This window comes from Buteo buteo, chromosome 12 (genome assembly GCF_964188355.1).
Source record: "Buteo buteo chromosome 12, bButBut1.hap1.1, whole genome shotgun sequence".
In the NCBI taxonomy this organism is placed as follows: domain Eukaryota; kingdom Metazoa; phylum Chordata; class Aves; order Accipitriformes; family Accipitridae; genus Buteo; species Buteo buteo.
In genome coordinates, this window is record NC_134182.1 from 26,905,345 (window position 1) to 26,930,828 (window position 25,484).

The 25,484-nt window shown below is 44.8% G+C and overlaps 1 pseudogene; it reads right to left on the minus strand.

Annotated features, from left to right (window-relative positions):
* Positions 1-9,770: 9,770 nt before the first annotated feature.
* LOC142038098 (TOG array regulator of axonemal microtubules protein 2-like) overlaps positions 9,771-25,484 on the minus strand; it is a 39,033-nt pseudogene continuing 23,319 nt past the window's right edge.

The following is a 25,484-nucleotide window of genomic DNA, read 5'->3' on the forward strand; positions in this document are numbered from 1 at the left end:
CCTACGCCTTTCCCAGATTCAATTTTCAGAGCTCCATGCTTTTAGTAAAAAACACCTTTGAAAACAGAGGCTAACCTGGAGGCAAGTTTGTTCGTCAGCGTGATATCGCTTTGGGACTGGGCATTTACGTATCAGAGAGACTGTGAGCTCACTAAAGTTTGCTTCTACTCTCTTTGCTTGCAGGAAAATGCACTTTTCCCCCACATCCTTTGGAGTGAGGTGCCATGCTTAAACTCAGTGAAACGCAGCAATTTAAACCATTGGCAAGAGCAGACTTGATTACCATCCTGCAGGGGTGAACCCTCACCCCCGGGAGCCATATAACACTGACCTAAACCTCAGCAGGGCCCGCTTCAGAAAGTTGATTTGAGTTCGACCTTCCTTGATTCTACCTGGAAAATAACAGTGTGAGCCCAGGAAGGACCAAAGGTGCAGTGTTTGCTTTTTGGCCTCAGTCAGAGCAAGGGGAGTTTGAGCAGGAGCTGAGTGGGGCACTTGCCCATTTGCCCACACACAGCAGCAAAACAAGCCCTGGGAGCCTGAGGGCAGCACCTGAGCCAAGGTGGGAGCTCTCACTCTGCCTCCTGTGGTGAGGCAGAGACCAGGCTGTTGCTCTTCTTATGAAGAGGAGCTTCCCATTTCCCTGTCAACAAACCACTCCATCTGCTCTGCAGCTCCCACCTGTCCTCCTCTCCCCTCCTTCCATCCGCCACCGAAGCGCTGCTGCTCTTCCACACGTCCCAGGACTGTGTCTTTTTTAAATGACACCCAAACTCTCCAGCACACGGCTGGAGTCACCCAGCAGAAGCTTCCCTCATGTGGCTTTAAGACTTCAAAACAACTTTTGAAAAGAGAAAAAGAAAAGGAAAAATCATCAAATCTTTCTCCCAGATTTTATTGCCTTCTGGGAGAGACGCTTGCACCCAGCAACCTCCACCAGAGCATAGTAAAAGCAACCCCTCTGCCTGGCTCCTGCCAGCCCCCGCCGGAGCACCACCTTGCTGAGAAAGCAACAGCGCATGAGACAGGGCTGTCCACCAACCTCCTTCACAAACATGCGTGTCCTTCACTGCGGAAATCTAGCTCCACGTTGTTAAGCTTGTATTCCCCCCGGGAGCTGTAAAACCCTGCTGTGGGTTGCCTCCCACAAGGAAACAAGGATTTCTTCTGTTCCAGACCCTGTGTTTCCACGACTGGAAGCAGGGACAGCCATTTGTGAAGCTGGACCCCTTCTCCAGGAGTACAGCAGGCTCCCCTTTCCAGGTGCACGAGCTCAGCAGGCAAACAGTGCCAGACACGAGGAAAAAACAAGGCTGCATAGCAACCACTTCTCTGAAGAAATCTTGAGGCGTGAGATGCAAGGAATATCTTTTGCCTGCAGGCCTGGCAGGCAGATCCCTGGGTGCCGCAGCTGCAAACACCTGAGGGACCTCCGCAGCACCCAGACCTTCAGGCAGGGACACACTCTGACCTGCAACATGTTCCCGGTCCCTCCCTGCCTGCTTGCCACCACTGCGTGAGAATCATGCCTAAAGCTGTGCGCAACGCCCAAGCAAACAGCAAAGTATGCATCTGCTGGAAACTGGTAAAAGGGAGGGGAAAGTTTCCACCCCCTTCACTGCAGGATTTGATGACATCTCTGCATGGTAAATTGCTTAGCTAGGCAGCGTGAGCCTGGAGCCCCTCTCAGTTAGATTGCTGTAAATCCATATCAGCCCTACAGAAAGCACCACATTCAGGCAAGGTTAGGAAAAGAGAAGAGCTAATTGCTTCAGCCTGGCCCTCTCCAATGTGGCATGTCCACAGTCGCTGCACTCTCCACTAAATGCTGCCAAACTGGAATTCTCCACCAGCCCCATTACAAATTTTTTATACCGCTCCCCTGTGCTGCTGCTAATTATGCAATACGCAACACAGAGCAGAAATTTAGTTTTGCTACTGTGTGTGTTTTGTTGTTGTTATGCTCACTCAAAAGCTACTTCCAAATGTGAAAATAATATTTTGTTTGGAAATTTTCCATAACAAGGTCACTGCTGGCTGGTTTTATAAACACCCAGCACACAAAAAGAGAGAGAAATTTTGTGCAGAGGTGCAAGGGTTCGCATGAGGTTCTCTGTTAACCATGGGGAATGGCAGCTCAACCTGTCTTTACAATTATTTGGATGGAGAGTGTCCACACAAGTATTATGAGAAAAGGAATTCAGACACCAAGCAGCAAGTCCCGAGCCACTGTATCCAACCTGCAAGCCAACAGATAAGTGGGAAGGGGGTTTTAGCTGTAAAAATGTACAATAATTCAGCTCCTACAGGGGAAAAAAAAAAAAAACCACAGAAAACCATCTGCAGGAGTTAGCAATCCTTCTCCAACAAGCAAAGGCAGCACACACACCCTGTTGCGATTTGGGGAGATGACTGTCACCTCACTTGGTAAAAGCAGCAGCAAAGCCAAAGGGAAGCATCTTCCTGTTACTGCTGAGCCACCCCGTTGGTACTGGTGCTGTAGGAGTAAAGGATTCAGCCTTACAATGAGTCATCTTAAACCACACAACTCTCTCAGCTTCTTCAAGGCTGAGTAATCAGACATGTGAGAAAATGACAACTCTATATATCACAGAACGGCAGAAAACGAGCTGACTGCAGCAAATGGGTCCCCAAATGTGACATCTCCTGCATGAAACAGGAGTATTCTCCCAAAAGGCTTCTCCCTTTTGCTACAAACAAGAGGCAGAGGACTACCCTCAGACTCCAGCGCTGCTTTAGACCTTAAGAGACACAAGGAAAATTCTGTCTCAGCTGTGTTGGAGGCTTCAGGCAAGACTTAATCTACTCCAGCTCCTGCCTGCAAAGCAAGCATAGCAGAAATGCTGCTTGCTCACCTTTCCCCGTATTTTCTTTTAAGGCAAACCCTTTAAGGTAGGGAATTGTCTCTTCCTACATGTGTGTGCATCATCTAACAGAACTGGCACAGCCATCAGCTAGGGATGTTACCATAAAATATTGGTGGCAGTAGCTCTTCAAAGGACTTTCCCCAAAACAGTGTTTGGTTGTTCCCTTTAATTGAAGGGGCCAGCAATGAGCTACAAGCTCAGCTCTAGTGAAAAAGTTAAGCTCCTGGGTGTCTCAAAATGAGCACTTCTACAGGGAAACAGCATTAGCAGCACTGAAAAGCGTGACCACTGTTAAATCACGCAAAAGTGACAAAAGTAGAGCAAAGGTAGTCAGCTGGTCAGACTAAGGACCACCCAGGAGCATCTAATGTCCAGTCTCTCTCCCCAAACACCTGCTTACACTCTCTTTTCTTTTGGCTCAGTAATACTGAAGCTGATGGGACAGATGCAACCAAAGAGAAACTTGAAAGCCTACATGCTTAGCCTTAAAAACAGCAAGCCAAAGTTTTATTTCATCCTTTCTAAAAGGAAGAAAAAAATTGCAGCCATAATCAGGGAACAGAGTACCTTCCCTCCTGAACCTAACTTGTGTCAGACCCACTTCACCTCCAGCAGCATCATCCACGTGGCCATGCTCTTATGTCACCTGCACACCCTGTAATGATGCATTACGTTACACAAGGAAGGGGCAGTGTCCGTGTGTTCACGTGCATCCTGGAAACGAACCTGGTGATGGCTATCACATCATTCCTTGAGACAGCCATGGGATAAACCTTGCTACGAGATCAAACCCTCTCTCGCATCCATCCATAGCACCCCAAGCACCTCCGCCAGTCCTCCCTGACAGAGCAGTCCAATCATTCCTCACAAGTTAACAAAAATTCCCTTGAAATCCCCTTTCTCTAGACATGAAGCATGGCCTCTCTATTTCAATAAACACATCTTGGACTTATTTGGCTAAACCTCCACACTCTGCTTTGAAGCCTTGGGGCACCGTAGGCAGGAGCACAGGGCTGAGCAGGGCTTCCCCCCGCCATCTGCAGCAGGGACGGAAATCATGCCACCTTACGTGCCTGTACCCAGAAACCTGCTCAGCTATTCCTCTCAGCACATTTTCTTTCACATAGTACACTTGCTGAGCAGCACAGCCCTTCGCAGCAGCCTCCTGGCACGCAGGCAGTTTCTTTTTTGTTCGCAGCATTGGGAGCCCTTGGGCTTTCCCCATGGCAACCTCATTTGTGCATTGGGCAAGGGCGATCAATATTGCGTGGCATTCGAGCCTGTGAGGGAAACGGCCCAAGTGCACAAAGCAAATGTTAATTAGAGCCCAGCAGACAGGTCTGGAGCTGGTGAGCTTATACAGACCTTTTTAAAATGTTCATTTTTATCAATCCTGAATTCACAGTGATAGGAAAAGAGAGAAGAAAGATGGACAGACAACAGGAAAAACACAGATACTGCTGTATCTGCCGCTCTCCATCTGCCTCTGTTTTGCCCAGCCCTGGGGAGCATCAAGACCTCTCTGCCTGTTCCTTATTCATTAGACACTGTCCCCTAATCAGCCTCTGGGCTGAATGGCACGCCGGCTGGAGTAGAAATAGTTTTGAGAAACCCTTCTCGCCTGTTATTGGCTTCACGGTCAACTCGTCCTTCTGCAAACAAGTTACAAACAACACCACTTATGTGCTGTCCTGGGTAAATACACATATATATGCTTTTTCAAAAGCAGTGCATGTTTTCCCAATGAAATATGGTTCCTCCTCGTACACAGACAATTGTGATTGAAGATAGCTACGAGCCAGAAATGACTCAGATTGCAAATGTGCAAAGCTTCGGGATTTGGACCAAGTTTTCTTTGTTCAGGTCTATTGTGAGCACAGAATACATTTAGTTAGAAAACTTCATTCTATACAGGACCTTTTGGGTATGTTGTCCCCCAAACATGTAAATAAATGGCACCATTGTAATGCCAAATGATCAACAGCAGCTGGAGATGACACAAAGAAGCCATGGCAAAAGAGGAAGAGGAGAGGCCCAGTGAGGAAAGGATATGGTGAGACAGATTTATTCCTTATTGCAATTGCACAGAGGAAGATTTTAGGCCATCACTTACTGGGACAAGAGCAGTCTGTAAGTTTGAAAAAAAAAAAAAAATAATAGCTTTCTACAGGTGTGAAATGTGAACTACTATCAGCCCTGGGCAGGCCCAGAAGAGAGGTATGGTGTTACCATTACCTTCAAATGGAGTATTAATTGCAGAATCCCTGGGGAATGAATGAGCAGTACCTGCCAGCAGCTGCCAGACGGCGCAGTGACGTCCCACAGCTGCAGAGGTCCAGCCTGCAAGGGCACCTCCCAGAGCCAGCGGGCTGATTTAGCTGGAGGGCAGCTGTTCCTTGGGGAAACAGGAGCATGTTTTGTTCGCACTGGGTGATACTGAAAATAAAAACCTGCCAGAATAATACAGCAGTCAAAGCAATAGGGATCCTAGTACTGGCACAATTATATCCATATGAAAGTCGTTTTATTAGTATAGCCAATTTCCCTTCTTGAAATAACACGTACTACTATTCGAATATTTGCAGTGACAGAAATGTGTCAACGCTGAGGAGTTTTACAGCCTAATACATTACATACACTGGCAGTATACACAGAGGAGGACTATTGTGCAGAGGAAGTGTCTCCATGCATAGACGAGTGCGTATAGATGTGCATGTGTCCGTAGAGAAAGCTGGAGCAGCAGCAGTCGAATCACAAGGGACATGAAATTTCAGGCTCTGCCTGAGAGCCTGGGCTTAACTGCAGTGCTGGCCGCTGGGCACGTACGTCCTTTGCAGGACCCAGCAGCGGGTAGTGACAGACCTGCGCATCCTGCAGCCTTCACTGCGGTCTCCAAAGGGGACAGTTTTTCCTTTCCGCTCTCAAATGCGGCAGAACATGCTAAACGGCTGTGAAAGTAGCACAGCCTTCATTTATTTGGGGCACAGCTTTTAACATAGAGAGAGGCTTTACAAGCTCCTTTACCATTGCCAGCTGCATTAAGAAAGTACTGGGGGGCTTTTAAGGATACACAGGGCAGTTTGTTGGCCAAACAAAGTTACTGGTTTTTTCAGCTCAAGATACCAAGGCACAGTAGAGGCTTAAAGGTTCAGGTCAACTCTAATTTTAACTAGAGTGGTTTTCTCACCTCTGCCTGTATCAAAGGCAGTATCACAGCATCAGGATTCAGTGTCAGCTGTCAGAGATTCGGTAGCAATGCAACCACTTTTATTCCCATTGTCACTATTTAATAAGGATGAAAATAGCCACCTCAGTGCAGCCCCCCTCCCTCTGCTTGAGAGAGAGACTTCAGCAGCTGGTTCCCAATCCCACCTTTAACCTTGGCAAAAGCAAATTCTACCAGAATCACCTTATTACACTCCATGACCCAGCTGCACCTCTGCAAAAGCAAATTCTACCAGAATCACCTTATTACACTCCATGACCCAGCTGCACCTCTGCAAAAGCAGCTCCCTTCAGGTGCATTCTTCAATTCTCTCCTCCACCTCTCACAGCAGCACCATGAGACAGCACCAACATTACTTACAACAGCAGCCTTCAGCCTCCACGCCACACTTTGGGGCCATCCTTCCTTCCTTCCTTGTTCTCCCTCCCCGGCCACCCTCCCTATTTGCCATTCCTTTTTCCATACCATCCCCAAAGTCTTCTTGGCACTGCCAAGTTCATACGTTCACATTGCTGCAGGGCTTTGTGGTTGCATTTCCACAGGGAGATTAGGGTCCAGCTAACACATTTGCATGGCACAAGCACTCAGAAGAGCAGGCGAGCCATGCCACCAGGTACTTGCTTTGACTCTTGCTGAGAAGAAAGTGCCCATTTGAGGAAATGATGAATTTTGCAGACTGCATTCAGAGTGCGTAGCACCAGTCTCTCTATTCACACAACTTCAGAGGTCTAATGCCCCCTTGCACAGGGAGACGGCACAAACTCGCTACCTTCCTACTCTGTAGGGGAAGGTAAGCTTTATTCGCTCCTTTATGGTAGAAGCCATCTCACCTTTTACCCTCCACCTTTGCTTGATGACAACAACTCTTACCTTCAGCAAGCAGGAGGAACCATCTGTGACAGCCAGGGTCTGTCTTGGGGCTCTGGCAGGATGTAGGGTAAGAGTAAGCCAACGTTCAAGATTGCCATAAATTTCTTTTGCTATACTAACTTCTGCGGGTTAGCAGCTGCACTCCACATTAAATGCAATAATTAAATTAATTAAGCTGGCCCTGCAAGTGCAGTTTGCAGTCCCCTCTCTGGTGAGACTTCTGTAATCAAGTTATAATAAAAATAAGTTAGAAAAATTAAGTATTTAAATTCTTACCAGTGCCAGAAGAAGATCCAACACTGCTCTGCCTTCTGTTTGTATCATCCACAAACCTTAGTAGCTCCTTAATAACTTCTGAGATGTGCACCTGTGCAAACATGTGGCAGGAGAGCTCACCTGAGCTGAATCAACCCCTGCCCATTAACCCCTCTGCTTGTCACTGCAGAGAGTCACACTCGCAGCTAAATTTGATCTCGCTGTGGTAGGAGTGCCCCTCTCATGGGGAAACTGTCTCCGCTGGAGAGTTAGAAAAATAAAACACCTAGACAGAAAATAGGTACTGGCAGGCAATGCTTTATTCTCATTGACTGTGGGGAACAGTATGCGTGAAAGCACCACTTGAGGCCAACAGAGTTAAGAAACCAGTTACATGGGTAACTTTTCAAACCTACTTTTTCAAGTGCTATAACTAAATGCATAAAAAACAGGCTCTGGGAGGCATCATGTGACATGCACAAAAGCTTTTTTTCTCCCAAGTGCAGAAACTTCCCCCCACATTCTCAAGAGCCCAAGCACAGCCGAAAAGCAAGTAAAACCAAAGAGCTTTTACTCAGCCCAGCAAAAGCAGCCTGGGCAGAGCAGCATTTACGGAGCTCCTGAGTGAGAGATCTGGAGAGGAAGGAAACAGCAAGAACAACTATTGAGGTAGAGGAAGCAAAACCAGGAGGCCCTCTAGAGATGCCAACCGCTTAAAAAAAAAATAAAAATTGCCTGTTAAAATAGATCTCGGGAGGTAGCAAACTGCAGGTGCTTAATTACATGACATAGTTCGAGGTCTGCTATTTAAACTCATCCATCCTTTAACACTCTCCAGTGTTTCACCCTTAGCATTGGGTGCACACATATAATCTGCGGAGCCCTGTCACGCCTGCAAAACAAGTGCATGCTACCAGGCTGTTCCTGTTTCTGGTAAGCTATTAGAAAAATTTCTTGAGATGCTAAACTCCAAAATGTTCTAGCGGATCTGCAAGGACTATGGCTTCCAGCAGGCTCTGCAGGATCCCCAGAGACACCAGTGTTTCAGAGCCAGGTCCCTGGGCTAGCTCACATGCCAAGACTTCAGAGATGAGTTCCTGAGTGCTCCCTGCTACTAAAAGTTGGGAGTTAAAAACAAAAAGCAGTAGCAAAAAAAACCCCCAAACATTTTAGAAGAGTCTACTAAATAACTTTGCCGCTTTAGTACTGTACTAAGAAGAAAAAGAGATTCCTTAAGAGGTGACCCAAGGCAACAATAGCATCTGGCAAGTTGGAATCCTGTACAGATATAGACATACCAAACAATGCAGCAAATAAATGCAAGACCCCAAGACCCCTGGGATGGGCAGATCTCCCTGGACTACTCTTTGGCCACCCCGCTTCGTACAAGGTCCTTGTACGTGTCAAGAACCTGTCAAGGCTCTTTTAACCTTCCATGGGCCCAGTGTGTTTCATGCCATTATTGTCCTATTTTTTTTCCTCCCCAAAACTTCCATTTTCCTTTCTTTCAGAACTCTGCCAGTATATTGCAGACTATATGAACATAGATCAGGCTGCTCTGTTTTCATATCTGACTATACAGATGCACCAACATCTGCTGCTTTCAGCCCTTCCTCTCTTCTCTCATCAGTTCTCCCCTTGTGCTTCCAAACCTTTCTATGGTGAAGGTCTGGCACATCCCTTCCTCACTCTGTTTCCTGAAGCTCAGGTTCAGAAGTGCTTTATTGCTCCACATATAAGGCAAACCCTTCACTTCTCAAAAGACAGAAAAAAAGACATTTAAAAAATGTATATCCTTTAAAAAACTATACCTTGTCCCACAGCTTAGGTCTCCCCAGCTTCTGTAGGACACCCTTAGCCCACTCACTGCCCAGCACTCCATGTTCCACCCAGCACCCCCTGCAAGGTGGCACAGCCCCCTGCCCCAAGCCCCTCTCCTGCACCTCCTCAGGTGTGCCCCAAGGTGCTGGGAGGCAGTCGGATGGCACCGGTCACCTCGCCACATCAGTCCGTTGCACGGGGGACTACAGACAAGATGCATCCCCTGAAATGGGAAGAAAATTTCAGTGCAGCTGGGGAGATTTCTGCTGTCATGGGACAGGGAGTCTGAGCTTGACCTGGACATCTCAGGTATCTGCCACTGCACCAGCAGCTACCAGAGACTTGTAAAGGGGCCACCCAGTAGCTTGGCACGTATGACATACACTGGCACATACAGTGAGATGCACATCCTCCGATAACCCCATGGCGTATCCTCTGGGCTAGCAGGTCCTGGTCTCTCATCGTCTGCTTCCCAAATCAAGCCATCTAATCCTGTAACCCCAATGCTTCCAAAGCCCATCTCTTACTTTGTAAGTAAATATATGTATATATACATGCACATCTCTTACTTTGTAAGTATGTATAGAAATATATTCTTTTCCTTTTTACAGTTACAAATTGCATTTACACACAGGTTGTTTTTTTTTTTGGTATCTGTGCAAGCATCTTAAGGAACATGAGCTCAAGATATAAAATTTTTGAGAATTCCTTTTATTTTTTATTAGTTTTTAAAACCCTACATCAAAATATATAATGTATGTCCGTAACAGGAAACTCTGTAGGGTAAATCCTTTTCTTCAAACACAAAGAATGAAACCAATGCCACCGCCACATCCACCTTTGCCTCCACCTTTCCCATCAGCTTCCTGGAGCACACCAAGCCTTCAATTAACATTCAGGTCCAAAATGTCGTAGAGGTTTTTCGCCACACACAGAGACTGCTTGGCGGCATGCTCCTTCAGCCTGGAGCCCATCACTTGGTAGAGGGTAGCTGCAAACTTGGTGACCACAGCCTTGACTTTGCTGCTTCGGGTAGGCAGGACCCTGTTTTCCAGGAAGGACCAGAGCGCGGGCAGGGCGTAGCGCTTGATGACTTGGGGTTTCCGAGGATAAACAGATTCCACAAGCACTGCCGGACAAGAGAGACAAGCTTCTTAAAAACGTTAGTGCAAACAAGTACCTACCTTTATTTTTGGTTCTTGGAAGCCTTTTCTGGCTAATATCAGCAAGCACAAATTGCCCGACGATCCAGAAACAGGCAACAGTCTCTGACCATCCACTGAACAGAACAATCAACCTCTGAGGACCTTAATTTCTCCAAATTAGAGGCTTTACATCTGTGATAGACTTAGCAAAGTGAATCATACACATTTTGCAAATCATTTCACTATCCGCTTCTGCATTACAAATGACAAAAATGTCAAATCACTGTTTATTTCCATTAAGAAGTTGTCTAAACCATCTGCTGAAGATTTTGAAATGCAGCTTAGAGAGGTAATTGAAAGATTTCTAATAAAAAGGATGATTACTTTTTTGTGACCTTTGATGAAAAATGCCGGAAGTCTAATTTGGCAGTTCCCTTTGCTCAGTGGCACACAGCGAACAGCAGTATTATACTACACTTCAAAATTCCAGCCCACAAAAGATGTGTGCTGCTTGACAGTTTTATTAGAAACATCAGTGACTAACTGATGTCTTTGGCAGAATGGTCTAGTTTGAGCTTTTTTCCCCTCATACTTGGTGGCTTCTAATGAACAGCTGTTTCAAACTTCAGGACGCCTTAGATAATTACCCAGACCCCATTGCCATGGCATTTGAGCATCTCATGATTTTAATGGGATTTACCCTCATAATGTTTTCTGAAATAGGGGAATAGAGAGAGAAAAATCTTACGCAGGGGGCTGACATTTAACCAAAAAACAAGCATTCCCTCTCATTCTCTCTGAAGTCTGCTCTCAGCTCATTTTCTGAACTATATTAAATACAAACAAAAATTTACTCCCAATAGGCTCCTCGCATGGCAGATTTTGCTGAGAGATCAAAATCTGAAATGGTCTGGAGACAGAGTTCTTATTTTCTGTTCAGTGGAAAAGTTATGCAGTAACCATTTATTATTCTGTAGTGGAAGGACCTTCATTTTCTCTACACCGTTAATCTAGCATCAGTCATCAACATTTAAACAGCTCCTGAAAGCACCTAAAACCAATTCTGGTAAGCAAGAAAAGGGTTATGGTACCTATTTGAAAATGGGAGTTAATGTGAGTTTAAATGCTATTAAACACCGTGGTCACCGTGGAGCTTCAGAAGAGAAAGCGCTGTCTGTTCCCTCTAAATCCCAGAGAGAACATCTGCTCTCTCCAAAGTAGTCCCAATTTATTTTCAAATGCTTTATTTTTTCAGGAGATTAAAATAACTCTAAGATTATATTCTATGTTTATGGAGATTTACTCGATTCAAATTATCTTTAAAGGCCCTTTTACATTCGCTGTGGCTAAACATGCCCTTTTGAGATTCATAAGGAAGAAGCAAAGTGTATTAAGCCTTGGATTACAAGATGCTGGCATAATTAGCAGTGGATTTAGCCCTAATTGAAGCAAGGCTATAAATGGTCTTTTCTAGTATATATTGAGATTATAATTTTTTCCATTCCTTGGCTATTGCTGGACATAGCAAGCTACTATTATAAATCAATTATCAGCTTCATTTGCGGTGTGTCGGACACTGCTGATACAGAAATAGACTTGTTTGCACATCCTGAAACGCTCAGAGTCCAACGTCATATCTGCAATACAGGCAGGGAGCCTCAGTAGGTTGGGCTGAACTGCCCGCTTCTGCCTCTCTGCCCCCAAATCCTGCCTTGCACAAAATCCTTGCCTGTAATATGTGTGTTGAGTTTTCATCTACGCTATGAGCCCCAGGCTCTGCAGAATTCAGCCTCAAAAGTTTCCAACAGGAAAACAAGAATCCCATGATGACAAAACAAACTGATCCTCAGAAACACCTGTTGCCACAATTTTTTCTAAAGGATGGTTGTTCGCTTTAGAAAAGGGACCTCTTACAGACCTCCATGGCCTTTACTGTACTGTCCTTCAAAGAGAGGAGCCAGCCAGGGTATTTTTAGCCCCTCTCTTTCCTGGAGGTGGGTCCCAATATGCCCCAGTGAGATCTCAGCGCTGGAGCCCAAGCACCATCCTCATCTCACACACTGCATGCCTCTGCAGCAGCCAGGCAAACCCCTGCCAAATACACCTACTATGTGTATTTTGCAGGACGGACAAGCTCGGGACCTTCTAGTGTTTGATGAGCTACTGCACTGTCTATTCAGAGGCATTTCTTCTAAGTATTGCCTCTGAAGGCTTCTTGACTTAGCAGTGGAAATTAGCTGAAGCAAGTGATACCTGAGAGATATTCTGTGACATCCAGCAGAGCTTGGCCACTGAGGAAACGCACTGGCTGGGCCAAGGCTTGCAGCAGCAATGCGTTATCTGAAAGAGAAACATTTCTTTCTACTCACTCTTCTGAGGTTATAAAGAAAAAGGGGGGGGGGGGTAGGGGCGGCAGAGGTAACTGCATTTTTTAAATAAAATTCTGCCATTTTCTCAGTGCTTTTCTTCTTCTTTCCTTCAGGCCTACTTGGGAGGATTTAAAATTCAAAAAGAAAAGCTCTAATTTCACATTTGTAAATACAAAGTTGACTGCTGCACAAGGAACTGTGTTAAACATGTCACATCAGGGCCCTCAAAATTTAAATCACATGTAAGCAGTGAAAAGGTTGTGCGTGCTGGAGCTTTGCAGAAGTGACGTCCTCCCTCGTCTAAGGAAAAGGGTGAGAAGGCTCAAAAGTCCACACATCCGTTCACATTTTAAGGATAAACTACTGTTAAATCTTTAAGTTACCTGTTGGAATCTACAGACAAGATTCCAAGTTACTCTTACAAGAGAGAATTACTGCTCATTGCCAACACCATCCACTCTTGGGGGCTCTTGTAACATCTCTGAAATCAGATCTTGGCAGACAGACTGGAAAACGAACTGATTTCCCAATACTTGACAGTCATATGTATTTTAGTTTTTCCTATGCTGTCTGTTGTTGATTTAGGGTCTTGTTTTAACTTATAAACTGTTGCCTGGCTTGTTCTGCAAGCCTCCAGTCTTACCACTTTGATAAGTCCAGCAAAGCTTTTCTCAGAGGCAGAATGCACGTGGGATGCGATACGATACCTCATGATGTCACCAGGAGTGGCACCGATAAAGCAGGCAACGTACTTCTTTGTGAACCACGACAGAGCTAAATCCTGAAGTGGTTTTAAGTAGCACTGTGCTATTAAGTGCTCCTTTTCACATGAGATACAAAAAGGAAGTCCCTAATGATCTTCTTGGAAGTGTGCAGTAAAGAACTGATCCCGCTATCCTAATTAAGCTTCTGCTTTGGTAATTACACTCTTCTCATCCACCTTTTTAAACAGACACTTCACTTTTTGCCTCACACTCTTGCAGTATTGGCAGACCCTGTTTCATACGTGCTGTTCCTCCCCAGAGAGTTAACTTACAGCTGCTGCTTTGAAAAAAACACCCTGAGATCTGGAGATGTTGAAGGAGCACAAAATGTTAATTAATCATTAAGATCAGTATCTACACAGATTTTCAGGGGAACACTTGGGGTTTGGGTGGGTGAGGGAGAACTGGTTGTTTGCTTGGTTTTTAGGAATCTAAGTGTATAGGCACTATTCACCTTTCAAGTTAAGGGTTTCAAATGCCCTGTGCATTTTGAAACAGTAAAGCTGGAGTCGATAACAAGTTTACCCAACCATTACTTTAGCTGCCTTGAGAGACCTAAAGGCAGAGGAGCTTTTAATGGCTGTTAGAGAAAACAAGGCAGCAGGCAGTTCAATTCTTATTAATTCAGCTTTAATTCTTTGCACTACATATTAGCTGAACCTGTTGGCCACAGGACACACACCCCAGCATTTGCAATACAAGCAAAAGAAGAATCTGCTTCTCTGCGCTCTCGTTTGCACTGTGGTCACCTCTTTGCTATGTAAACACCTACAGGGGAAATTTCCCTTCCCCTCTTGCAGAGGGCTGGTTCCTCTGGGAGCTACTCGGGCTGCTGGCCTCACTCCACACCCTAGTGTCAGGCAGCGGCCATCTGAATGGCATTTCTTTCAAGACAGAGGACAGGGTAGGACAGATGTCAGAGGAGAGCAAGATCTATGCCTTGGTCCCATTGCAGTCGGGCTTGATTTGCTGATTTGCCGCCATCTACAAGGTGGCTCCCTCGAGTGGGATTAGGGTCCCAGGTCACAGCTAATGAATGTGTGGGGCCTTCAGCTGAGGACGTCCAAGCCAATGTCAGGGTTAAGCTAAATAAATGATTCAGGCATTATTTGGAAGCAAATTAGTTTGTTGGTGGGTAGAATTTTTGTCTTGAGGATGGGGGGGATTTGTTTTGGGCTTGGGGTTTTTTTGTTTTGTTTTTACATCGAGTGATAAAGCAATTTCCTCACCAGCTTACATTTTTGCATGGATCATTAAAGGTGACAGATGAGGAAGTCTCACCTAAAACTCAGAATCTGAGGCATGTCAACACAGAGTCTTGGAGCAATACCTGGGCTCTTAGCTATGAAACTCAGTGGAGCAATGGGGCAAGACATTGTGCTCACTTACTCTAAGCTAGGAGCGTTGCACAATCCTTTAGAGTTCTTGGGGGGGGTTGTCATTTGCCACTTGATTTTAAATTGAAAAGGCAGACAATTTTAAAGCATGTGGGAAGGTTTCGCTCATGCATTTTTCCAGTAGACCCTTCCTTCCCCCACTAAAGCCCTAGGTGTTGAATTTTGAAATCTTTGTGACTCAGTTGCCTGTTTGAATTTTTGCAAATGTCCATAAAAATGAGCAGAACCAAAAAAATACATCCCACCCTGTTTGCTTGAACCTGTCTCTGGGTAAAGTCAGTGTGATGAGAGACAGATGTACCTCACTCCTGTTCTGACATCTGCGAGCATGGAAAATTTACAGGGATCTTTCAGAATTGGTGAGAGGGGAATGACAGAAAGCTACATACAAACCCCTGAAGGGATCTGTTTGCCCCATCCTCTATTAGCAGGATTCCGCAACTTTTCCCCAACCTTCTCCCAGGCACCACAAAAAATGCATAAGGGCCAAGAGCACTACAGGTCTCACACCCTTCTCCCCATTTCATGATCAGGAATAACCCTATACTTGGGACACAGAAAGGCAACAGGTCAGCAAATTCACTGAGTTTGCAAAGCAGCTGATGTGGAGAAAGTTGTTAATTTCCCTCTAAGACCTGCCTCTTCAACACTAAATTTTTCAGGCATATTCACCCAGTGCTGCATTTTCACAGCTGACATAAATCTGTGTGGCAAGGGCATTTACAGCAGACCTTGGCTATGTAGTTATTTGCTATAGCAATCTTGCCCTATGCAGAGCAACATGTGGAACAAGCCATCATTTACAGCTGGATTTATACCTGTTTGTTCTAAAGAAATGAACTTGGCAAATCATAAATTCCCTTTTTAAAAAAGAAGACAAAGAAGAAAGGTGGAAAATAGACAGGACTGGCTAATGCCTATAATGTAGAGCCTTCCAGGAAGCCGTACTGCAGCAGCTCTGATGGGCCAGTGTCCCTTCACACCAATAGCAAAGCAATTCATTTGGGAAGTAAAATCAGGCCCAAACAACCTCCAAAAACCCCTTTGTCCCTGAATTCTAGCAAAGTTGTACTCCAGGATTTATTGTTCAGCTCCTTCTGCACCAAAGCAGACAAGGAGCACAGAGCCAAAGGCTCCTGGGGCTTTGGGGAAATGCTGGTACATATTCAAGCCTGCCTGGGAACTGGTGCATAAAGACTGCACCACCACGGCTTCTGGTTACCCAGCTCACCAGTGACAGTTGGCAGGAATTCAGGTTCTTTGATATATAGCATAAATGACATGAACGATCTGCAAACCTGGAATCAAACACAGAATCCAAACACTTTATGTGGAACCCGCTTTTCTGTACATTTTAACCAGTGTAAGAAAGTCCTGGTGAACACTTTTATTGATGGCATTCATCTTTCCAAAACCAAACTCCTTGCATCTCTAAGTGCACACACACCAGCTCTCATCTCACATTTCAACAGAAATCAGAGCTGGAGTAAACAGCAGATGAAGAGCCCCAGGGACCAGAAACTTCTGGTCACAGCTGCAGCGATGACAGCAGTAACACAAGTATTGCCAGTGCGCTGCTGAATCTACAGCAGAAGATCAAGAGGGAAATTCAGGACTGGATTCATCTCGCCAAACTTTAAACACTTCACTGAGGTTTCAGTGGGTAGATGTAAACACCTACAGCAAGCTACACAGAGCAGCCTGAGTCTCTCTGCCTGATGGAAATGTGTGCAAAAAGAAAACCAGGCAACATCAACACCTCTCCACTAGATCCTTGCCGCTGGATCCTCCAGGGGATCCAGCTGCCTAAAACAAAGTGCATAAGAATAACCTACGAGTCACAGAGAACAACACTTTCCATAGACTTGGGTCTGGTTTTCAACTGTGTCCCCTGGCTGCAACCAACCCTACCAGCCCCTTCTTCACTTAAAGAGCCACCCAGTTGTCTGTCCTTGTACTCATTGTTGTGAATCATTAATATCAACCGTAAAACTAAGGTGAGACAAAAAAAAAACAACAACTTAGTATAATCCCATTCTATTTTACTCCCATCCTTTTACTTCTGCTTTTCTGACTCCCTTATTTTTAGGTTACTGCCTCCAAATTAAGGCAAATTTAAACCTGTGGCAGGTGAGGGGAAACAGGGAGCTAACTTCAGGACAGTATCTCCATATGCTTTTAAGAAATACATACTACCCACATGCATACAATCAGTTTCTAGAGCAGATCACAAGGAAATTATTCTGAATACGCTGACCAAAAAGTAGCTGTTAAAAGAAGTTTTGATGAACTGTAAAGACACTGATGCAGACTTCTGTAGTACTAGCCATGAAGGACCATGCCACTATATTTGCCAAGGCACAGCATGCAAACACAGTTTTTGGACTGCGATAAGGGATGGGCTGGAGCTGCGCTCTGTGGGGCAGGTGCCTCCAGCCGAAATGAGCCTGAGGATCCCTGAGAGCTTCAGCATGACCCTGGTAGGCAGCAGAACACATGCTGCACAACCTGCAGCAGGCCATATGGTTCAGGACACAGGGCAGATCGGGACCTCACCCTCTCCCTACTGCAGGTGCATATTTTACATCAACAGACATACTTGCAGCCCCATGCTCAAGCACCTAGAAAAGGGGACAATAATGGGCTCCTTTCCCTTCTGGAAGAAGGAAGCCAAGGCAATTCTAACCCCCCACACGTGAGACCTCCAGACTGACTATAGAACAAGCATTTCATCCTTCATCTGATCTCCACTGTGATCTTTCGTAACACAGTATCTTATTAAATTTAAGGTCTCAATCTTTAGATTCATAAGGACATTTTCACTGGGCTTTACATGGCTAAACTACTACCTAAAACTACAAAATGAGTAACTGAGTTCAAAGGTTTTCATATGGTAGTCAGCAAGGGACAGACACATCTGCTCAGGAGAGCTGCCACTGCCAGAGCGTGGAACAAAGCCCAGCGAGAGCAAAGAGCCTCCACCATCCTTCCCACCATGTGTTTCGAGGGAAAGGCACATTCCTTTCATCTTGTTTTAGTGGGTATAAACTTAACAGAACGCACATCTTAGAAATCCAATTCAATAAAAACAAAATGCATGCAGTTTCCCAGGAGGAAGAGGGAAAAACAGTCATGCCAGATGCTAGTCACTTCCCTCATGCTCTTCTGGCAGGAACTTAAAATAATCCCTATAATGTCTTCTCTACTGAGTTAATAATCAGACATAAGAGCCAGGTGATAAGCAGCATCCATTCAGCTGCAGATCACAACATGATACAACAGACTGGGATAGAAAGAATGCAGGCAGGACTTCATAAATATCTTGCAGCAGCTGGATATTTCCACAGACGACACCAGCTATCAATAGACTTGGTGTTCACTTGACTCTGAGACATAGAAGCCACAGTTGAGGAAAGTCAGTGTTAGAGGTCAGCCTTACCTAGGTGAGCAATGGATGCTTCCAGCACTTTCACAGCTGCAGCATAAATCCCTGAGCGTTTTGAGTTCAGGTTGTCAGTGACTGCTGCTACCAGAGGGACCAGCACTGGGTGTAAGGCATATTTGAGTATGGGCGTCATCAAAGCCAGCACCTCCAGCGCCTGCTGGTTCACTTTCTTGTTGCAATCCTGAAGTCTCAGGACAAAAATATCAAAAATCTGTTAAGAAAACAAACGACATGAAAGCTGGATTAAAACGTCTTTGTTTCAAGAGGGGATGTAGAAACAAGTACCCAGCAATGTAAAAGATGAATGTAATTCTTTCTGTCAGGTCAGCACTTGCTAGCACAATTTCACTGTTTTCCTGTGGGCTCCTCACTGTAGTGGTTGCACAACCTCATGCTGGTGGAAAAGATTTTCATATTTTATTAAGAGGTTTGGGTGGGGACAGGATAGTTCATATGCTGTTCTCTTTACCCACAAATAGTTAAATCAATCCCACATTATTAATGCAAAATAGTATCTTTGGTATAGAGGTATGAAAACAGGTATTTAAGATGGCCATTTTTCCATAAAGCTGTCTCAAGTACTGAGAGTAGTTTTCATTTTGCCAAAACTGTGACTGGATGAGATCCAGGTTTTGTTTTATCTGTCTCAGAACCTGCGTCTGGAGGAGTGCAGGGCTCTGATAAACTCTTCAGGATCCAGGCCATTTGTCTAGCTAACAGGTAGACTTCTGAAGTTTAATGTGCTGTGCAGTTCTCATGAGAGCAGGTTCAGTCCCTTGACAGCCACATTATCAGGTGCCATTTTTGGGAAAAGAGGAAAAAAGCAGCTGCTGGGAAGAGAAGGAAGAGAAGATCTGTCTCTAGCCACTTTCCTCCTCTTTCCAAAGAGAAAAAAGGACCCCTGGGAAGTGTGAGAACAGTCTTTCCTAAGCAGGAAGGGGATGAGGATGAAAGTGAATAGGCAGAGCTGTGTCCGTGCAAGGCAAGATAAAGTTTACAGGAGCATCCTTGAAAAAATAATATTTTATTTTTTTTTTAATCAGCCCAGCCTGATACTTCTCTTCCCCATTCCAACACATTCTTCTTCTAAAGAATAATTGCCAAGCTTTCAGTGGCTAGATTTCCTTTATTTCAACCTAACTGGTAGCAGGAGACAGCAGAAGCTACAGCAGCAGTAAACTGTCGTGATCTCATGAACAGCACCGATAGGCACCTGCCAGAGAAATACATCTGGACTGAAACTACTTGCCGTGAAGCCTGGAATTGAATTAAATTATTCTGGGTAAGAAGCGGCCAGCCTGTCCCAAACAACTAGTATGTAGTGCCAAGACACACTGAGTTAACTTTACTGGTACAGGTTTGGGAAGGGAGCTAATGGGAAAGGAGCAATAGAGATGCCCTGTATACCTGGACAATGTTAGTGGAGACGAACTGGGGGCTGCTTCTGCAGTGATCTAGGAGGAGGTCCACTCCCTCCATTCGTGTCTGGAACTCCGTGGCTGTCAGGAGCCTGGAAAGCTCCCTGAGCTGTTCAATTTCTTCCGCGGTCCGAAGTGATGTGCGACGGACTGTCTGACGGGGTAAGACGTGTACATCAGAGCCAGACCTCAAGCTGGAAAATAAAAACAAGGCAAGACCTTTTAGTGATAATGTCTTCAGTTAATTGTGAGGAAAACATCTTGAGGAGACTTCCTAATGACGTGATTTCAGCTAGATCCTATCTGAAAAACAACTTGGATCTCAGGACAATCGTTACCAGAGACAATTTGCAAGTAACATTATTGCTAGTGCTTACTCAGAAAAACCAAGGCACCAAGGATGGGATTCATCTCACTTATCTTCAGATGTCTTCCCAGGTACTCATCTAGCATCCCTTTGTGGGGAAAAATAGGCACTACTTCAAAGTTTAAATGTCTTTGGGCATTTGAATGGGAGGTGTCTGTATTATAAGGAAATTTCTTACTCTGGAGAAGTGTATCTACAACAGGTACGGGGATCTGGATAAATAGCTCAGATGCATCTGAACAGATGAATCCTACCCAGAGAAATTAAGGGGCATATCTGAAAGAATCCAGAGGCTCAGTAACAGAGATAAAAACAGAAGGCAGACATCCCACCACTACACTCACATTATTGCTTCCCTAGGGACTAGATCCACAGCTTAACAAACCTGATGGGAAAAATTCTCTTGAACCAACCTCTCTCTGCCATGAGCATGGGGAGATCCTAACTATGCTAATAAGAAGTGTGGTCACCTTCCTGCCACTACTGAGCACAACAGAGCTAAATAAATCCACTCTGTTATCAGAGAACAGGTACAAGTAGCTCTCCCACCGGCATGGGGAGACAGCAAGGACCAAATTCCTATCTTGAATGCTGACTGCAGCACAGGGGAAAAGAACATGCTGTCCATCAGCCAAGCAGTAATGGGTCTGAATGACATGAACAGCTACAGAAAAAGTCCACGTTGAGACATCTGTTGACCAGAACTGCTCAGGAATTGTCTTGCTGGTACTGTTTGAGGGACAGAAAGCCATGATTCAGTGAGGCCAAACCACATGTATCAAAAGTGCTATTTTGGGGAATGGCATCATGGTTCTAGACTGGGACTTCTCATCAAACCACCCATCTAAAAAAGACTCCACTCAGATAAGAATACCCTGATCGAAATTACTGGTCCAAAGTCAAACAGCAGAGACACGACCCTCTCACAGCCTCCACAACACTGTCCTTGCCACTGCACTGGATCTTCTGAGCTGCAACTGCTCGCTGTCTCTTCCTCTCTCTCAATTTTTCTAGAAAACCCTCCAGAGAACTTGTGTTCAGCATAATGCAGAAATAGACATTTTTTATCGTAGAAGATTTGTGGGGCAAGGAAACAATCTCTGGCACAGCTCATCTCCACCAGAAAGATTTTACTGAGGAAGAGACATGTAAAGCTTGTCATGCGCTTTGTCAGATATAACAGAAGTGCTCAGTACCCTCCATCAGAAGGCAAGTTGTCCTGGGACATCTTCAAGCCGTGGCTCCTAGACTTCCTGGTGTCCTTGACAGGTGGATATTCACATTTATGATCTTCTGTTCCCTAGATATATATAAAAAAAACATGAATCTATAGAAGATAAAATAGGAAATTACTTGTTTAAAACACAAGTTATAACCAGAATCACTGCTACCAAGAAAGGCTTAGGAAAACATTTCATAACTTAAAGAGGGAGACAGGCCAGAGATTCAGTGATGTCTACTATTTGTTTTCAATAACCCGAAGCAAGTTATAGGTGCTACTATACTGGGCAGCAGTAAAAAATCCTGAATTCATTATTCTTGAGCACAAATGGGAATAATACAAACTGGTAGGGAACAAGCTTTCTTAAAGGGAATAGCAGAAAACTTTTGGACTTTCTGGAGGTCCCACTGTGTTGGGAGTTGATTTGGTTCACACTTAACTCTCCCTATTCCTGCACAAAGGCACATTCCTTTCTAGAATGTAAATTAAGGGGGGGACACACGGACGGACCAAAACCCAAATAAAACAAACCAGGGATGAGTTTCCACTGGATGCTGAATTCACGAAGCTTCTTCCAGCTCCACAGTGCATGACAGCAGGGCAGTATTCCCAGAATACAGACAATATATGTACTAATTATGGTTGCCTTGCGCATCTTTTGTGTATTTGGAAGTTTTCTTGGCACTACTACTTCCTTCATCTGTTGCAAAGACTCTATTATCTTCAGAAGCACTATTCTCACTTCATTGCTTAATTGGGGGGGGGTGGGGGGAGTGTTGAGGTTTCTTATGCTTAAAGGTAAAACCATTTTCTCCTACTTCCCCTTCCTGTTTGTGGCTGATATTCAAAATACAGCCACTTTATTTCTAACCAAACTAGTTCGTTCACTGCCTGCAGATAAACAGGCTGAGGATCAACAGTTCATTCCCAGGAGCAAAATGATTCAGTGGAAGAAGAATGAGATAAAGAAAGAATAGGTATGTTTAATCTCATACTAGCAATCTCAGTACTTGCATATAGGAGACATTTCTCCTGCCAAGCACTTACTTGCTGCTTAACTGTTGCCATAACATCTTCCAAGTCACGTGAGGGGACAGACTGTTTCAAATACCTATCAAATTTTCGATGATTCATCAATATATTCATCATCTTCCGTCCATAACACCTAACGCAGGAAGGAGAGAAATGAATACAGACTACTACTGTTTTTTCTCCCTTGTGAATAAACAAAGGAAGTGTTAATAGAATAAGCTGATATTTTAAACTTATAATGTGCAATACATTCATGAGAAGGTATTACCCATTCAGCAAAGAGAGATATTTACCTCCACTTGTTGTCACTGCACAACACTGCCAGCTGAACACGAGAGGCAAGAAGAGAACACAGGGCAACAGGAAAATACAATTTCACTCTGAAATTGTGCGTATGCTTCTGTGGGATCGAAGGATCCCATGGGACGAGCAGAGCGTATCTCCTGCTTTGCTGTCATGGCTTATTTGCAGTGCCTTTCTGCTGTTGACAATAATTTACCTTTCTTTAACTGGCAGAGAAGCTAGGACAAATCGCCTCATGCTTACTATTTGTTTTCTATACTACATGTATGCACACGGGCAGCTAGCTGCTCATGTGTTCTTGGCATCTGTTAATGGGAATTTAAATTAATAATCAAAGTAAGGGGGTTTTTTGGTTGGTTGGTTGGTTTGGTTTTGCTACTATGGAACTACAGCTATCTTCAAGAGAAAATCTGGAGGTCGTTCAGCCACAGACAACAACATTATACAATGACTGGGAGGAAAAATTTGTGACTATCTTAGCTATATCTGAAGAAGAGGTTTAGAAAGACTGATTACATTGGTTAAAGACAGCTGGAATTTTTCTAGGACAGTCTTAGCCTTATCAGAAATATATGCTTGGGATCTTTCAGTGATGAACAGTGGCCAACGCTTCAGCTTGGCATTAAGCACATGAGACCAAACAAAATTGTTTGACTGACTAATCTGAGCTCAGCTGATCTGAGCAAAGAATCATTCAAGTCACAGGCATTTGGCAATGGTCATTCTTGCTGGACAACCTCATGTTACCCAGTACTGCCATTTCCCAAGACAACATTATCCACACTGTGAAGTAACTTTCTTAATATTTACTTCACCTTCCATTCTTTTGTGGTTTTATCATTAATAGCCAGACATCAAACAGTTTTCATATTTTAGGAGGTGAAATGAAGATCATCACCTTGTGTCCGGATGACAGTCCTGAGCAAGCTTCACCAGCGTGCTCACCAGTACCTCAGTACTGGCACGCGCGCCCGACAGGAGCTTCTCAGCTCCGATTCGCTCCATCACAGTCACTAGGTGTTTGGCCGCACACCTCCGCACCAGGACGTTGCGGTGCCTGAAACAAGAGAACAAACACTGGGGCAGAGGGAAAAGGAGGGCCAGAAGCACAGTCCTTGGTCACAGCATGCTCCCCATAATGGCTGGGGGAAGGAGGCATGTGTTCTTGCTGCAATTGTAGCCACCTGTAGAAGATTCTGTCCTCAGATAAACACAAAGTTGGCATTGTACAAAGAGACTACCCGCAAGGAAGAGGGAGGAATTTAATCTCCCTGGACTATCTGATACTCCATTTCTTTCCCAAAATTAACTCTGAGAAAGAGCGAAATGAAAGACAATTCATGCTGACTTGGCCGAGGGCTTCCCCTACACAGGCAGAGCTGCAGCAGGATTTAGGCTTATTTCACCCGTTTATCTCCAAATCAGCAGACCCTTGAAAAAAAACAAATGGGGGGAAAAGCCCTGTGGGGCACGAAGCCGCAGAATATCCAGCAATGCAGCCAGTTTGTTCTTTGGGGCAAGAGGTGCATTTGAATGTTTTACCCTTTTCAAAAGCTGAGGAAAAGGTAGCAGTCATTTTAGCCAGGTTGTCCTTTCTAGAAGGTGCCTGTTTGAAACTATCAGGCACAGCACTGCTATTTTAAGGCAGCATTTGCTTCAGCTATCCCATGGGAGCCAGCCTGTGAAGGCGCCTGTAAAGTGACTCACCATCTCAATGCTAACATGCAGCTTCAATGTGAATAGAAAGTGGAACTCTAAGGACATGAGAGTCAGACAGACTCCTCTCAGCAGGAGCTGTACCTGCTGAGCAGGCTGTGCCACACGCAGCGGGTTCTCCCCCACGTGCTCCATGTCCCAGCAATTAGCGTCTTTATTTCTCAAGTTAATGGCATAATGATGATGCATGTTTTTTCCCAGGGCCTCTGTGGTTAGCATGAAATATCAAAGGGCGCTCACTGCTGGAATTGCCATTGTCCCTCTTCCCACAAAGCCAGAAGGCTGTATCACCACCCTCTACAGGGACTTTCACTTCCCCATCATTTACCATATCTAGGCAATGTTGACAGACTGTGAGAACAAATAGGCTGCAGTAGGGCAGAACCAGACAACAAGAGAAAGGGAGTGAGGTTGATCAGAGAATCTAATCACCGAGTTCACAGAGGATGCAGGAGAAATGACCCTTCCCTCCCATCATTCCCCTTCTGCCTCCCATCCCTTCCCCCTACCACACAATTTAAGGTGAAGGCTATCACTAAGAGAAGAACGTACTGGACTCCAATAGCCATGAAAGCAGTCATTGCTCGTGCAGGAGTCACGGTCCCCACCATGATCCCCAGGGATCGATCGGCGGCTTTCTGAATGAACTCGTTGGAATCCCCCATCCTCTGGAGCAAGACCCGAGCAACCTCATCCACTTCGTGGTCCATGTGTTTCGTCACGGTCCTGAAGAGCTCTCCAAGAGTGCTGATTGCAAAGCGACACACCTTTGAGCGGAGGTTGTTCACCTGGGGAATTCATGAGGGGAAACGTAAGAATCACCTTGTAAAGAAAATCAGTTCCCCTAGACAAAAGTCCTAGGAAACAACAAGACTTCTTGCTGTGTCCAGGTGGAACATAAGAACATGGTAAGAGCAGAAGACTACAAGAACAAAACCACACTTACTCTGATACCAACTTCTTCTCTGGCCTCAGGCCCACTTATACAATACAATTTTAATGAGGCTGCAGGCTTAAAAATATTGTTTCACCTAGAACAAATTGTGCTACTCAGCCATAACGTACACTGCTTTGATTTTAGGCCCTTTTACTGAAAACAAACAAACAAACAACAAAATTAAAGCAAGGGCTGTTCTTAAACTATAAAGGTGCAATTCATAAAGACAAGATAGAGGAAAAGTAGTAGTTTCCTCCTATCAAAAATTGCAGCACTGGCAGTTTGAGCACTCAACCAGGAAACAGAAGA